This window comes from Carcharhinus amblyrhynchos, chromosome 3 (genome assembly GCF_965287045.1).
Source record: "Carcharhinus amblyrhynchos chromosome 3, sCarAmb.v2.hapA, whole genome shotgun sequence".
Classification (NCBI taxonomy): Eukaryota; Metazoa; Chordata; class Chondrichthyes; order Carcharhiniformes; family Carcharhinidae; genus Carcharhinus; species Carcharhinus amblyrhynchos.
Window position 1 is genome coordinate 54280727 of NC_137326.1, and position 17131 is coordinate 54297857.

The window sequence follows — 17131 nt, forward strand, 5'->3', positions numbered from 1 at the left end:
GTACAAGCCCAGTTTATTCAGCCTCTCCTCATAGCTCAACCCCCTCAACTCCGGTATCAGCCTAGTAAACCTCCTCTGCACTCCCTCCAAGGCCAAAATATCTTTGCGCAGGTGCGGCGCCCAAAAATGCACACAGTACTCCAGTTGCGGCCTCACCAATGTCCTATACAGCTGCAGCAAGACCTCCCTACTTTTATATTCAATCCCCTTCGCTATGAAGGCCAGCATCCCATTCGCCTTCCTGACCACCTGCTGCACCTGCAAGCTGGGTTTTTGCGACTCATGCACAAGGACCCCGAGGTCCCTCTGCACCGTCGCCTGCTGCAGTTTTTCGCCACGTAAGTAATAGTCCTTCCTACCATTCTTCCTACCAAAGTGGACCACCTCACACTTGCCAACATTAAATTCCATTTGCCATTTCCTGGCCCATTCGCCCAGCCTATCTAGATCCTTCTGCAGACTCTCCACACCCTCCGCACAATTTGCCGTTCCCCCAATCTTGGTGTCATCAGCAAATTTCGACACTCTACACTCGGTTCCCTCCTCCAGATCATCTATATAAATGGTAAAAAGCTGAGGCCCCAGCACCGACCCCTGGGGCACTCCACTAGTCACCATCCGCCAATCCGAATAGCACCCGTTGACCCCCACTCTCTGCCTCCTATTTGACAACCAATCCTCTATCCACGCTAACACCCTACCCCCAACTCCATGTCCCTCGACCTTCTGCAATAACCTCTTGTGAGGCACTTTGTCAAACACCTTCTGAAAATCTAGAAAGACCACATCCACCGGCTCTCCTCTATCCACCGCCCTAGACACATCCTCATAGAACTCCAGTAAATTTGTCAGACACGACTTCCCTTTAATGAAACCGTGCTGCGTCTGCTCTATCAAGCAATTCCCTTCAAGATGCCTCGCAATTTCCTCCTTAATGATAGATTCTAACATTTTACCTACCACAGACGTTAAACTAACCGGCCTATAATTCCCCGCCTTTTGCCTGGCACCTTTCTTCAACAACGGCGTAACATTAGCCGTTTTCCAATCATCCGGCACTTCCCCGGAATCCAGCGACGTTTGGAAAATAACCACCAAGGCATCCACTATCACCTCCGCCATTTCTTTCAGAACCCTCGGATGCATTCCATCCGGTCCTGGGGACTTGTCCACAATCAGCCCCTCCAGTCTGTCGAGCACCACCTCTCTAGTAACAGTAATGTCATTAAGACCCTCCAGTCCTACCACCTTTCCATCGCTAACACCCGGCAAATTATTCACGTCCTCCTCCGTGAAGACAGAAACAAAAAAGTTATTCAATACCTTAGCCATATCCCCATCCCCTACCACTAGGTCCCCTTGAAATGAAAAATGAGGCGGCAAATAAAGATATAGAAAAAAGGATCCGCCGTTAACTCTTCATCATGATTATTGCATGCATCTGCAGCAGATTATTTTTGTTCTGATAGTTGAATGCTTTGCATGTCTGTAGCTTTCTTCTGACTGAAGTTACAATGAAAGTATGGGGCCCCATTCTGCTAAGTTTCGTTGTCAGGCCTTGTTATATGCAGGCACCTTGAAATGGCAGCCTCGCCCCCTTTTAAGCATGGCTTCTGAAGCACTGACATGTGCTCCCCTTTAGACAAAGCCAACCTCAAATCTGACCCCTTTTAAAGAGGATTTTACAATCAGGAACCCTTTCATAGAAGTTCGCCCAGGGTCCCAAGGGAAGATTTTGGATAAAACATTTAGTAACCCTACCCACAATAAAAAGCAGCATGCAACTACTTTGGACGAGTCAGGTGTCTGTCTGTCTCGGCAGACTCTAAACGTTCTGCATCAGGTTATTGAGTGCCTCAACATAAAATCGACTCTATTCTCTTCTAATATTCCCTTCACAGTGCAGCAACGTAAGTGAACAATGGCAATTTGTTGTGTAGTACTTAAACAAGAACTCTCCAACACCAAGGGTGGAAGTATACAACAGGTAGATACCACTCCTGATCAGCTTTGCGCCACAGAGGTAGGTTAGATGTCATTCTTGAATCAATGTGCAGAAGGGGACTTTTTGGCCCAAAGCACCTAAGCAGCTTTTTGAAAGAGTGAATGAGTTCCACTCCAGCTCATTTTCCCATATCTTCTTTACAATGGTAGCACAAAGCAGTTATTCATCACAAGTAGGGATACTTAAAAATAAAATCAAACATGAATTATCATCCCTTATCCAGATGTTCCAAAATTCTTTACAATCAGTGGAGCAAAGCACCACCCATTCCATAGTTTCAATCATGTAATTGTCATGTTAGCTTTGAGATTTGCATGATGTACCATGTACAATTTAACTACAATCCTGGTATTTTCACACCATTCACAACTACTACAATTTACCACCACTTCCTTATTTCTAAGCTCATGCGGTAAGAGAGAGGTCATAGCCGTCTTTAATGTTTTATTGACATGCAGTCATATTGCCAAAATTCAATGGTGAGGCAAATACTTAAGTCAACTTAGTAAGAACATGCATTTATACAGTCTTTCAAACACTAAAACAATCTCACAGTAATTCAATAAACGCTAGGTTGAAGGACAAGGTATTAAGAGGGATGTTCAAAAGCTTAAAGGGGTAATCTCTGGCCTATCTGCCTTGCTACCTCAATCACAGAATGGTCACAGCATTGAAAAGACCCATTCAGCCCTTCATATGTATGCAAGGTCTCCAGAGGAGCCGCTCCCTCAGCTTCTCCCCATAGCCCTGCACATTCTTCCCTTTCAGAAAAGGATCCGATTCCCTCAAGCACTTGCCTCCAACACATTCTTAATCACAGCATTCCAGATGCTAACCACTCGCCGTGTGAAGAAGTTTTTCCTTACGTAATCATTGCTTCTTTTGCTAATTACCTTCTTGTCCCTCGTTCCTCTACCAATGGGACCACTTTATCCCCCTGGCTGTTCTGCTCGGACCTCTCCAGATTTTGAAAATCTCTATCAAAATCTCCTCTCAGCCTTCCCTTTCCATAGAAAACAGTCCCAACTTCTCCAAACTATCTAGATGACTAAAGATCTTCATCCCTGGAGCCATTCTCATAAATCTTTGCTGTCTTCTATTCAATGCCTTGACATCCTTGAACCTCAGTTCAACCTAACACACTTTTCCTTCCGTCAGCCCCAGGTTCATGCAGAAACCCTCTCTCTTATCCCATCCTGCCATCACCAACATTCCTAACTTTCATAAAAACATAAGAAATAGGAGTAGGCCATCTAACCCCTCGAGCCTGCCCCGCCATTCAATGAGATCATGGCTGATCTGATAGTAGTTCAGTTCCACTTACCCACCTGCTCCCCATAACCCTTAAATCCTTTATTGGTCAAAAATCTATCTGTGACTTAAACACATTTAACGAGGTAGCCTCCACTGCTTCAATGGGCAGAGAATTTCAAAGATTCACTACCCTCTGGGAGAAGTTCCTCCTCAACTCTGTTCTAAATTGACTCCCCCTTATTTTGAGGCTGTGCCCTCTAGTTCTTGTTTCCTTTCTAAGTGGAAATAATCTCTCTGCTTCTACCCTGTCTAGCCCCTTCATTATCTTATATGTCTCTATAAGATCGCCCCTCAGCCTTCTAAACTCCAACGAGTACAGGTCCATAATCTCTCCTCATAAGCTAACCCCCTCATCTCCAGAATCAACCTAGTGAACCTTGTCTGCACTCTCTACAAAGCCAATATATCCTTTCACCAATGAGGGGACCAAAATTGTACACAGTACTCTAGGTGTGGCCTCACCAGTGCCTTGTACAGTTGCAGCAAGACCTCCCTGCCTTTATACTCCATCCCTCTTGTGATAAATGCCAACATTCCATTCGCCTTCTTGATCACCTGCAAACTGAGTTTTTGCGATTCATGCACAAGGACCCCCAGGTCCCTCTGCACAGTAGCATGTTGTAATTTTTCACTATTTAAATAATAGTCCATTTTACTATTATTCCTTCCAAAGTGGATAACCTCTCACTTGCCAACATTATAGCCTGTCTGCCAGATCCTTGCAGACGTTAAGCTAACCGACCTGTAGTTACCTGCCTTTTTGTCTACCTCCTTTTTTAAACAGTGGCGTTACATTAACCATTTTCCAATCAATTGGCACCTCCCCAGAGTCCAGCGAATTTTGATAAATTACAACTAATGCATCTGCTATTACTTCTGCTGTTTCTTTTAGTACCCTGATAGCGCAAGTTCACATGTCCACCTGCAGCCCCATCCCACATTACACCTCACAAAACATCTATCATTGGTAGTTGTCATTGATTTGCAGGTGGTAATTGAGTCTGAGTTGGCTTTGCTTTCATGGATTATAACACTAATGATTTGGCTTTGAGGGAAGGTGTGGAAGGGAGTTCTGAGTTCGCTAGCAGAGCCCCAAGCAGATTTTTAGTATTGATAACACCTGGGAAGCAAAGTGTTAAGATAATTTTCACCTAACAGGATAATGTTAACAGTTTGCTCATATGAATGCTAAACACTATTAAAATGAATTAGAGATTATTTTAATGTTCAACATCTATATTTATACATTAGATAATATATTAGATTTAATTCAAATACATTTGTTCACCCCAGTCAAAATGCGAGCACTGCAGAGACCATGAAAGTTCAAGAGTTCGACAGCTAAATCCATTTAGTCAGCAGAAATAGAATGTAATTTCAAGGTTTGGGACAGTTATTTAAACATTTAGTATCTGAAAGCAAAAGGCCTTATTGTCCAAGACATAGAAAGTGTCAGTTCTCGGCCCCAGAAGTGACACTATCAATTTGTTTTGGCAGTATGGGAAAGGTAGTGTCCTTGGAGCTATAGCAACGAGAAAGTGAGCTATACAAAGGGAAATCTGGTTTTTGGATTGGCAAATTAAAATATTTAAGTCAAGTGGTGCATCAAGTTTTCTTAAGTTTTAAGAGAATCGGGCCACCGATAAGAAACCCCTATCACAGTAGGTCTTAAAGAAGAGATAAAGGTGTTTAGAGATAGTATCCCAGAGCATAGGGCCTGGGTAAATGAAGGCAAAGATACCAATGGCCTAACTGAGGGAGGCAAGTTCAAAAATGGAGAGCTCGCACCACAGAACCAAAGCAAGAGATTTGCACAGGAGGTACCGAAAGGGTGTCAAATCTAGAACAATCATTAATCTGAACCATTGCTTAAATCGAAGGCTTTTATGTTAATATGCTGCCCTCTAGCCCAGGACAAGGTTGTTGAAACTTTGGTGCAGGTACCAATCTTGTATCATTAGCCGTCGCTGTCCCCAAGAGCCACTGGCATGTTTGATCAATTCCTTCACACATCATTAATTATTCACTGAGACTTGTTACAATGCTGTTAGGGCCTGTTAATGTTTAACTAGAAATCCAAACATCCATCAATTAACCGACAGAAATAGGCTATAGGATTTCACATTTATAAAACAAAAATAAACATTATTACTTAGTAAAATTAAACAAAGCAAGCACTATTATTAACTTAACACTAGTTTATAATTACACGTGCAATAAATCAGTTCTACTTTTTGCTCCCTGCACGCTCCCTCCCGCCCCCACCCCAATGATTCTTTTGCACCTTACAAGAATCTTTATGGTTCGTTCACAGTGACCAACCCAAAAAGTATGCCACAATACATTAGGTTTCAACTGTTCTGCAAAATAAGATTCCACGCGGGTCCTTCCATTACCTTCTGACTATAGAACCCTCCAAATCTTTCCTTTATAGACCTCATGATGCTTCCACTCCTTATCCTGATTGTTGACAGAGATCCTATTGCCTTTGCATAGTCTTCCAAGTTAACTCTGTTAACCGCTTCCTGCCTCAATGCTCCACGAGGACCACTTTAGGATTCTTCTACTAGCTTCAAGCTACAGCTAAGTCTTTCAGCTGCTTTTCCCTCATGAAGTCCAAAACTGAGACTGATTTTCAACCATAGTCCATGTGGTCAACAATGAAGTTAATATTTCCTCTATTTAAAATTAGCCTCAATGAATATCACCTCCTGTTGACTATCAGTCAACCTATAACCAAAGCAAAGCTACAACTCCCTCAATCTGTTCCCAAACTAGACTGCTTACTTCTATTAGCACAGAATTCTCAAATAAAAATCTTCTAAGCAAGGACCCACTCTGTGGGACCCACCACAGGGTGTCTCTGTGGCAATGTTGATGCTTTGGCATGAGTCAACCAGAAATGCAAACATATCATTTTACTTTCAGGAGTTAGACAGATTTTTAATTGGTAATGGGTTGAAGAGTTGCGGGGAGATGGCAGGAAAATAGGGATGAGGAGCACCTCAGCCATAATCGAGTGGCAGAGCAGACCCAATAGGCCAAATGGCCTAATTCTGCTCCTATATCTTATGAACAGTATAGCTTTTTGATTCTGTAATCCATATTAATAATTTGTATTGCTAATTGAGTTTAACTCTTTCACCAATCTTAGCTCCATAACAAGTTTAGAGATCAATTCTGACCTTGCAAGACAAACACCAGTTAACTTTTAAATGCAATAAACTCAGACTTGTTTGAGTTGTATTTATATCATAGCTAGAAGTTCTATTTTACCATCTTACTCTAATTCTTAAAAATAAAAGTTATATTCTAAACCACATATATGATGAACTAGATACTTTGTCAAAGTCATCCCACTCCAGTCTCATGCTATTGTTCAAAGTCCTCCCTTTCCCATTTGCCTCCATTAAGTAATCATTTTTAAACAGCCTATTGGCTACCCGAGATATGCAATGCAGTTAATCTGATAACCGAAACGTATCTTGCTCTAAAATACATACGTTACTGTAAAGTCACTGTTTGACTATAACTGGCAGAGGTTTATCTAAGTCAGATTGAGATTTGGAGGGCTAACACAAGAGACCTGGATGATAAACAGCCCTGGCCAATGCAACATCAACATTTACAGGCTCAACATTTGTGCATCAACTCAACGCTCACCTGGATAAACTAATACTGTTGTTGTAGTAGGAACAATTGCTTTCAGATCGCCATAATAATATCATTATGTATTCTAATTTGGGCTCACGACCAGACCCAAGGAGCAACTATACTTTGCATGCATCTCTGCAAGAAGATTAAACCTGACTGAGGGACTGTAGTGTCCATTCCCTCTTGAAAATGGTCCAATATTCATCATATCACAGGAGTCAATTGAACTCACTGTAATGAAGTTTACAGACAGCCCCAAAGGTTCTAATGGGAGGTCATTGGCTTGAAATGTTGGATTGGATTTTGATGGAAGAGGCGGGTAAGCTGAGTCAGGAAGCTTTCCAACTTGGCAGCCCAAGATCCCTGGCCAGCTGCCTCGGAAGGCATGCCCAAGTGACAATGGAGGCGGGCAGATGGCTAGGCTGGCAGGCTTAAATGCTTGCCTCATATGTACGTGGAGTATGGGCCCATTTGAAATGATGAATGTCAGGTCCTCAAACCTTCATTATTCACCACCCACCAACCACCCACATGCCCTCCATGTTTCCTCACATTATCCAAGCCCCTTTTCTGTCCCCTCAAATTTCACATTCCCCCCTCAAACTCATTGAAAGTCTTTACATTCCCCTTGCTCCCCAACCAGGATCCCACCAAGCCCATCAAATATCGTCCATACCCACTTAGTCAATAACCACTATGTGAAGATTTCAGGATGTCTTTGAAATCCACTAGCACTGCCATTCAAATAAACGCGATGTGGAGTTGCCGGCATTGGACTGGGGTAAAACAGAAAGAAATCCCACAACACCAGTTTAAAGTCCAAACAGGTTTACTTGTAGCAACAGACACCTCCAGACGCTGAAAGATGCCCTCTTAAGAACAGGATATAGTGCTCGATGCATCGATTGACAGTTCCGACGCACCACAGCCAAAAACCGCATCGAACTCCTCAGATGATGAACACGGAACATGGTGGACAGAGTACCCTTCGTCGTCCAGTACTTCCCCAGAGCGGAGAGGCTACGACATTTTCTCCGGAGTCTTCAACATCTCATTGATGAAGACGAACATCTTGCCAAGGCCATCCCCACACCCCCACTTCTTGCCTTTAAACAACCACGCAACCTCAAACAGACCATTGTTCGCAGCAAACTACCCAGTTTTCAGGAGAGCAATGACCACGACACCACACAACCCTGCCACAGCAACCTCTGCAAGACATGCCGGATCATCAATAAGGATGCCATCGTCTCACGTGAGAACACCATCCACCAGGTACACGGTACAACTTGGCCAACGCTGTCTACCTGATACGCTGCAGGAAAGGATGTCCCGAGGCTTGGTACATTTGGGAGACCACGCAGACGTTACAACAACGGATGAATGAACACTGCTCGACAATCACCAGGCAAGACTGTTCTCTTTCTGTTGGGGGACACTTCAGCAGTCATGGGCATTCGGTCTCTGATCTTCGGGTGGGCGCTCTCCAAGGCGGCCTTCAGGACATACGACAGTGCAGAGTCGCTGAGCAGAAACTGATAGTCAAGTTCCGCACACATGAGAACGACCTCAACCGGGATCTTGGGTTCACGTCACACTATCTGTAACCCCCACAACTTGCCTGGACTTGCAAATTCTCACTAACTTTCCTGTCTGGAAACAATACACATCTCTTTAACCTGTGCTTAAAGCTCTTTCCGCTCACATTGTCTGTACCTTTAAGAATTGATTAGCTGTAAAGACTCACATTCCGAATATTATGCATGTAAATTGAGTTTGTGTTTTTGCGTCATTTTTATGATCAGAATGCCCAGCCACCTGACAAAGGGACAGGCTGTCCCGAAAGCTTGCGGCTTTTGCTACAAATAAACCTGTTTGGACTTAAACTGGTATTGTGGAATTTCTTTCCATTCAAATAAACATCATACCAAAAAATCCTCTAATTTATAAAAGCTATTCAAAAGATTTAAAACCCATCAAATAGTCAGTCTAAAAAAGGAACACTTATTAACTTATTACATCAATGACCGATAATTCTTAAGAAACCTTCTAAAACAATCAAATTGTGAATAAGAGTTGGGGAGATCTAAATTGTTTTCTTGGCTTTTTGAACTCAGCTAAGCATTCCTAATTAGCTCTGCTGTCATAAGGAACTCTGGGCAATATAAAAAAAACTATTGAAACTGAAAAAAAAGCTCTTTACTAGGCTATACCAGATGTCCTGTCAATCAAAGCAGTCCAAGATCAAGTGGGATCCTTATTTTTTCTAAGTGGAAGCAGATGAAGATTTCTTTTTCAATTTGAAAGGAATTTGGGCATTTAAATAATTTGTGATTACTACACTCGAGTTCCTAAGCAGTGTTTTCTTTTTGTTTTGTTTGTTTAGTGTTCTGAATGCAAAAAAGCATCTTTCCAAATGGGAAAGTATTCTAACGTATCTCAACACTTGTATAATGCTGACTAATGTATGGTCAATTATCCTTAGCAAAGTAGCCCTATTCACTGCTGTAAAACACATCTAAGTTAATAATAACGTATTTAAATATAAAAACTGAAAGAATGAAAACAACATAAAACGAAGCCAACCAATGTAATAATTCCAGGGGCAGATGACGTTTTTTTTGGTTCCCTTCTTGGGACTGGGACCCCTCAGAGAGGATGCAAACCATGTCTTGCAGGTGGTGGTACAATTTCACAAGAATTGCAGGGGGTTTGAATAGCATCACCGCCCCCCCCCCATTCCCCAAAACAAAACCAGCAAGTGCAGGATGTCATGTAGAGGCCAACTCACCAGACCCTTATCAAAATTGCCCGTAATGGGAATGGGAGCAGAAATCCTGAAAGTGTTCTCAAATCAACCCAACTCAATCTATCCCATTCTGATTAAGATGGACCTGAAACGTTAGCTGTTTCTCTCTATTCAGATGCTGCCTGACCCACTAAGCTTTCCAGCACTCTCTCTTGTTTCAACCTGTCCTTCCTCATTTTCTATGATGAATGTTTGTGTGTGGGGGCCTTCTGAGTGCGTATATGCATATCAAAGCTGATAATGCATTTTATTATTTACCCAGATTTATCATAGAATCCAACAATGCAGAAGGAGGCCGTTTGGCCCATCGAGTCTGCACCAACCACAATCCGACCCGTCCTGTCCCCATAACCCTATGCATTTACCCTAGCTTGTCCCCCTGGCACTAAAGGACAATTTAGCATGGCTAATCCACCTAACCCGTACACCTTTGGATTGTGGGAGGAAACCAGAGCATCTGGAGGAAACTCACACAGACATGGGGAAAATGTGCAAACTCCACATAGACATTGACCCAAGCAGGGAACGGAATGCAGGTCCCTGGTGCTGTAAGGCTGCAATGGTAATCATTGTGCCTCCATGTAGCCCCAAATTTACAATAAAAGCAAGCTCTTTCTTTGTTAAATGTAAGAAAACTTGTCCAATGACTCTGTTAGGATCACAGCTAAAAACGGATACACACTTAGAGAATCAGCACGTACAACCTTTTAAATGTAACAATCCTGTACCACTTAAACAATGAATTGGAAGGGGAGCCATTTGACCACTCGTCACCTGATCATAACTACCTTCAAGGTAACAACGAAGGATTCCACTGATATTAACACAAAATGCCCTTCACTAAATATTACTGATGAGTGACATTGACTTATAGACACTAATTCTTCTTCAGCTGGTTGGATGATTTGATTCATCAACCTTAAATGTTGTGTATACAGAGGAAGCCTTCAACTCACCTGAGGAGCATCAGTATCTAATTGCAACCTGCTTCCATTCTCTGACATATGCCAACTTAACCCCACAACAAAATACCCAACTGCATAGAATTCCAGAAACAATTTTCTTTCGCACATCATCTAAATTGCCAAACCAATTCATTTTTGCTTGTGTCGGTGTAAACTGATGGAATAAAGCTTGTGGGCACGCCAGCAAATGTGAAAATAATAGTTGCAGCTTCTACAAGGTCTTGCCTTGTGATGAAAGCGATAGCAGCAACTGCTGGCCAACTGTTCTCAGCTGTACGCGAGAGGTAATTGACAGCAATGGTCTCCCGCACGACCTTCCAGTACAGGTATATACACGCTGCACACAGCAACAGTGAAAAACATTGGCTCCAGCAGGTTGCCACTCTTGACAGACTTACCCTCACTGTATTTGCACAGCTCCTGTCTCATCCAACCTTCCACACTCAGGCTGGATGAGACAGGAGCTGTGCAGTAGTGCTCCTGGCAGAATCAGTGCAGAATAACTGAAGCTCAGAGAGGTAAGGAATGCAGTAGCTGCTGTTAAGGGCTGTTTAAAGGGACAAGGGAGCAGATAAGTTTCACTGGTATAGGGGGGGGACGGGTGCGCCAGGCCAGGACGGAGTTGGCAGCTGGGGAGGGTGAGGGCAGGGTGCTGAGGAAATCTGACCGTGGGTGGGGGATGGCCTGGTGGGTCCCCTGGGAGCATCACCTGTGTGCGGGGTGTCTCATGTGAGGCTGGGTCTGGGTGTTTAGGTAGTTACCACGGGATTAGAAGTGCTTTTTCCCTAACTCTTTCAGAGTGACTAATCAGGGTGAAACTGGCAGAACCATACAAAGTTAACAATTTCAATTGCTTCTGTCAGATAGATCCCAGTGAGAAACTTCCACACACCTGACAAAGGAACAGCGTTTCCGAAAGCTTGTGAGATTACTGTCAAATAAACTGGTTGGACTCTAACCTGATGTTGTGAGACTTCTTACAGTGTTTACCCCAGTCCAACGCCAGCATCTCCAAATCATGAGATAGATTCCAGCCCAGTGCAACTGTCCAGGGGAGTTAGTACTTCTGGGTAATTAGCAACTAAACCCTAATGTGGGAGCTTATGAGAAGGATTCCCCAGTGCATCATTGGTGTCCCTCCTGCCCCAATCCACCCCCCCCCCACCAAAAATGTGCCTTAATCAACAAGTTATGAATATTTGTGTATTCCACTGCTACATCTGCTGTGAACAACCTCTGATTCACAGTACGTCCTGTCAATTTGCATTTCCAATATGAATGAAGGGAACTTTTTTTTTGAAAAAGTGTTGGAAATTCTTCAGGCAATCCAGAAAACAAACTTCTGATTCATTTCTACCTGGTTTTCCTCTTTCTGCCCATTTATCTGCAGATCCGCATTCGATGCTGATAAATAAGGATTGTGTTGATACCACTTTAAATAGTGAGTGCAGCCACAAGTTGTTATGAAGAGTATCAACATTTTATTTACCTATGTAAAATAACAAGTTAACTCGCAGACTTTTCGGGAATTGCAAGTGTCTTGCTACTTATCGGATCACACACACACAGACACGTATAGAAAAGCAAAAACACAAGGGATTCATCACTTCAGAATTCCTGTGATGATTATTCAGACACTATGTACTTACAGCCAGCTTGCATTTCATCACAGCTTTTCTCTCAAAAAAAATATTCATTTCAAAGTTCGAAAACATAGATATGTAAGCACATGCATGCTAACTTGCGTACACACGCAACGACATACGCAAACACAAACATCCACATAGGCAAATACTCACACACAAGCAAACACACACACACACACACACACACACACACACACAGAGGAAAGAATACTGAAATTTACCCAAATAAAATAGTCAAACACAAATAGACATTATAGAAACAAATTGTCCTTCAACTGAGATGGAAGCTGGTGTCTTATAAGACTTGTGACTGGGATTGGACCATTTTGGACATTGCAGTTGTTTATTCTTTCTTTAGAGACTGTATGTGGATAATTCTGAGGACATGCCTTCCAGAGCAGCCACTAATCATGGGAGATTTTCTTACAGGAGGCTCACTGGAATAAATCCACTGACAGCGATTCTCGCATTATAATAGGTCTCCATAATTTCTGAGACCGCATTTCCCAAACTGAGTTCTGTGGAAGCCTGGAGTTTTGTGGTTCTGTGGTAGGCCTGGCTGCTTTAAATTTGAAAATACTTCTTTACTAGCTTGTGCAATTGAAGGCAGTTTTTACACTGCATTTGCTACTGAGCTGGAATTAGAGGCAAAATCAGTCAGCGGCAAAGTGGCTTTAACGCAGTGAGAATATTTCTTTTGGGGGGTGGGGGTTTCCCTCAGTACTCTTGGGAGGGTGAAATGTTCTATTGGTTGGAAAGGCTTGGGAAATCCTGTTCTAAGACATTGTAACTAAATTGAGACTGGCCACTTCAATAAAGCACCTGTGATATTACACACAGTGGGAAGGACCAGGGCATTGGAACTCCCAAAGATCAACACTAACCTTTGACCAAGGCCTAGCCAAAGACTCACACTGAAGTAATGCCTTCTCACTTGGAAAACTCCGATGAACTGAACAGAGATCACACTTTTCAATGAATCATTATGCAATGTTGTCATCGTGAGTCAATAAAGGCTATAAGAAGTCTCACGACACCAGGTTAAAGTCCAACAAGCTTATTTGGTAGCAAAAGCCACTAGCTTTCGGAACGCTGTCTTTCGTCAGGTTAGCGGGAGCTCCGTTCACAAACAACGCACATAAAGAGACAAACTCAACTTAGAAAATAATGGTTGGAATATGAGTCTTTACGGGTAATCAAGTCTTAAAGATACAGACAATGTGAGTGGAGAGCGTGTTAAGCACAGGTCAGAGATGTGTATTGTCCCCAGGCAAGACAGTTAGTGAGATTTTGCAAGTCCAGGCAAGTCGTGGGGGTTACAGATAATGTGTCATGAACCTAAGGTCCCAGTTGAGGCCGTCCTCATGTGTGTGGAACTTGGCTATCAATCTCTACTCAGCGACTCTGCGCTGTGTGCCATGAAGGCTGCCTTGGAGAACTCTTACCCGAAGATAAGAGGCCGAATGCCCATGACCGCAGAAGTGAACACGTTTGCCTGGTGATTGTCAAACGGTGTTCGTTCATCCGTTGTCGTGGTGTCACTCTTCGTCACAATGTATGTCTCGGCGCTCTACACCAGCATCCTTACGATGATGGCATTGCTGCAACTGCCTCAGTACTCAACGCAGCCAACTGCCAGTCTCCAGATGCAATTTTACAACCCATCCGCTTCATCCTGGACGACAACGTTTTCACCTTCAACAATCAGTTCTTCATCCAGACACAGGGAACAGCCATGGGGACCAAATTCGCACCTCAATATGCCAACATCTTCAGGCACAGATTCGAACAAGACCTCTTCACTGCACAGAACCTTCAACCGATGCTATACACTAGATATATCGATGACATTTTCTTCCTTTGGACTCATGGTGGACAATCACTGAAACAACTATATGACGACATCAAGAAGTTCCATCCCACCAGACTCACCATGGACTATACTCCGGAATCGGTTGCATTCTTGTACACACACATCTCCATCATGGATGTTCACCTCAGTGCCTCACTGTACTGCAAGCTCACAGATAACCTCACAATGCTCCATTTCTCCAGCTTCCATCCTAAACACGTTAAAGAAGCCCTCCCCTACGGACAAGCCTTCTGTATATACAGGATCTGCTCAGATGAGGAAGATCACAACAGACACCTCCAGGCGCTGAAAGATGCCCTCATAAGAACAGGATATGGCGCTCAGCTCATCGATCGACAGTTCCGACATGCCACTCGAAATACCGTACCAACCTCCTTAGAAGACAAACACAGGACACGACGGACAGAGTACCCTTCGTCGTCCAGTATTCCCCGGAGCAGAGAAGCTATGACATCTTCTCCGGAGTCTTCAACATGTCATTGAAGATGACAAACATCTCGCCAAGGCCATCCCCACACCCCCACTTCTTGCCTTCAAACAACCACACAACCTCAAACAGACCATTGTCTGCAACAAATTACCCGGCCTTCAGGAGAACAGTGACCGCGATACCACACAACCCTGCCACAGCAACCTCTGCAAAACGTGCCGGATCATCAACGCAGAACATCATCCACCAGGTATACGGTGCATACTCTTGCAATTCGGCCAACGTTGTCTAGCTGATACGCTGCAGGAAAGGATGTCCCGAGGCATGGTACACTGGGGAGACCATGTAGACGCTACGACGACGGATGAATGAACGCTGCTCGACAATCACCAGGCAAGAGTGTTTTCTTCCTGTTGGGGAACACGTCAGTGGTCACAGGTATTTGGCCTCTGATCTTTGGATAAGCATTCTGCAAGGTGGCCTTCATGACACACGACAACGCAGAGTCATTGAGCAGAGACTGATAGCCAAGTTCTGCACGCATGCGGACACCCTCAACCAGGATCTTTAGCTCGTGTCACACTATCTGTAACCCCCATGACTTGCCTAAACTGGCAAAATCTCACTAACTGTCTTGTCTGGGGACAATACACATCTCTTTAACCTGTGCTTAATGCTCTCTCTGCTCACATTGTCTGTACCTTTAAGACTTGATTACTTGTAAAGAATCGCATTCCAACCATTATTTTGTAAATTGAGTTTGTATCTTTACATGCCCTGTTTGTGAACAGAACTCCCACTTACCTGATGAAGGAGCAGCGCTCCGAAAGCTTGTGGCTTTTGCTACCAAATAAACCTGTTGGACTTTAACCTGGTGTCGTGAGACTTCTTACTGTGCTTACCCCAGTCCAACGCCAGCATCTCCACATCAGCAAAGGCTGATAGGCAGTCTGTGAATACAAGCTCCCAATTCGATGTGCGTGGGAATGAAGTGCTGACATTTATTTCTAATACAATACAGTTGGTACGACTGTTTTTCGTCCTTTGACGATCAGGTCTTTTGTTTAGTCAGTTAAATTTGAAAGTCCAAATAAATGTGAGTGGTATTCAGCTACATCTAATGTGATCTCAGGTTAGCCTTGCTGAATTATAATACGCATTTGCTTCAGAACTGGATCATCTTCTGAAGTGTGCTTCAATGATTACCAATAGGAATCTCCAACTGGAAGTAATTTACTTTTATCAGTTCTTTTTTCCCAGCTCTGGTGTAACATTGCTTATACACTTGCTCCACTCACTGTAATGGCTGGAATCATCCCCACTTTTTAAGATACTTTCAGAAAAAATCTTTAAAATCTTCGCAATATTCTTTGAAATCTCGTTAGAGACACCGGTCAGTGGATTGCAAATGATTTATTCAAACAGACCTTATTCCATTTCAATATTCATCATGTTTTGGCCACAGATGTGAGCTTTAAGTTTATCACAGCAAACATGATCGCAATAAGTTTTTCCCTGATCTTTGCGAGTTTCTGTTAATTTTCTTGATAGATGAAGTTTAAGTTTATTTATTAGTGTCACAAGTTGACTTATATTAACACTGCAATGAAGTTACTGTGAAAATCCACTAGTCATCACACTCTGGTGCCTGTTCGGGTACATTGAGGAGGAATTTAGCATGGCCAATGCACCTAACCAGCATGCCTTTCAGATTGTGGGAGAGAACCACAGCACCCAGAGGAAACATACACAGATACAGGAAAAACGTGCAGACTCCGCAGATAGTGACCCAAGCCAGGAGTTGAACCCGGGTCGCTGGCGCTGAGAGACAGCAGTGCTAATGACTGTGCTGCTCTAGGCACACAGCAGATTGTTTCTCCTCACAGTATCATACAGAACAGAAGAGGCCCTTCAGCCCATCGAGTCTATGCCACATTAGAAACACCTGAACTCCACCTGATCCATCTGTCTGCACTTGACCCATAGCCTTGAATGTTTGATGTGCCAAAGTGTTCACCCAGATACTTGTTTAAAGGATGCGAGGCAACCCACCTTCACCACCGTCCCAGGCAGTGCATTCCAAACCATCTTCTGGGGGAAAAAAAGTTTTCCTCATCTCCTCTGAACTTCCTGCCCTCACTCTGAACCAAATGTCCTGTCCTAACTGTCCCTTCAACTAAAGGGAACAGCTGCTCCTTATCCAGTGTCCATGTCTCTCATAATCTTGTACACCTCGATCAGGTCACCTCTCAAGTCTTCTCTGCTCCAACAAAAACAACCCAAGCCCAAGCAACCTCTCCAAGTTCCATCCCAGGCGTCTCCTCTGCACCCCCTCCAATACAATCACATCCTTCTGATAATGTGGTGAGCAGAACTGCACACAGTACTCTCGCTGTGGACTCAAAGTTCTATACAACTCCAGCATGACTTCGCTG

General features: G+C 43.5%; 1 protein-coding gene across 1 annotated transcript in view; it reads right to left on the reverse strand.

Annotated features, from left to right (window-relative positions):
- The window catches only part of LOC145339565 (metabotropic glutamate receptor 7-like), a 699067-nt gene that overhangs the window by 384305 nt on the left and 297631 nt on the right, over positions 1-17131 (reverse strand). The window lies entirely within an intron of this gene.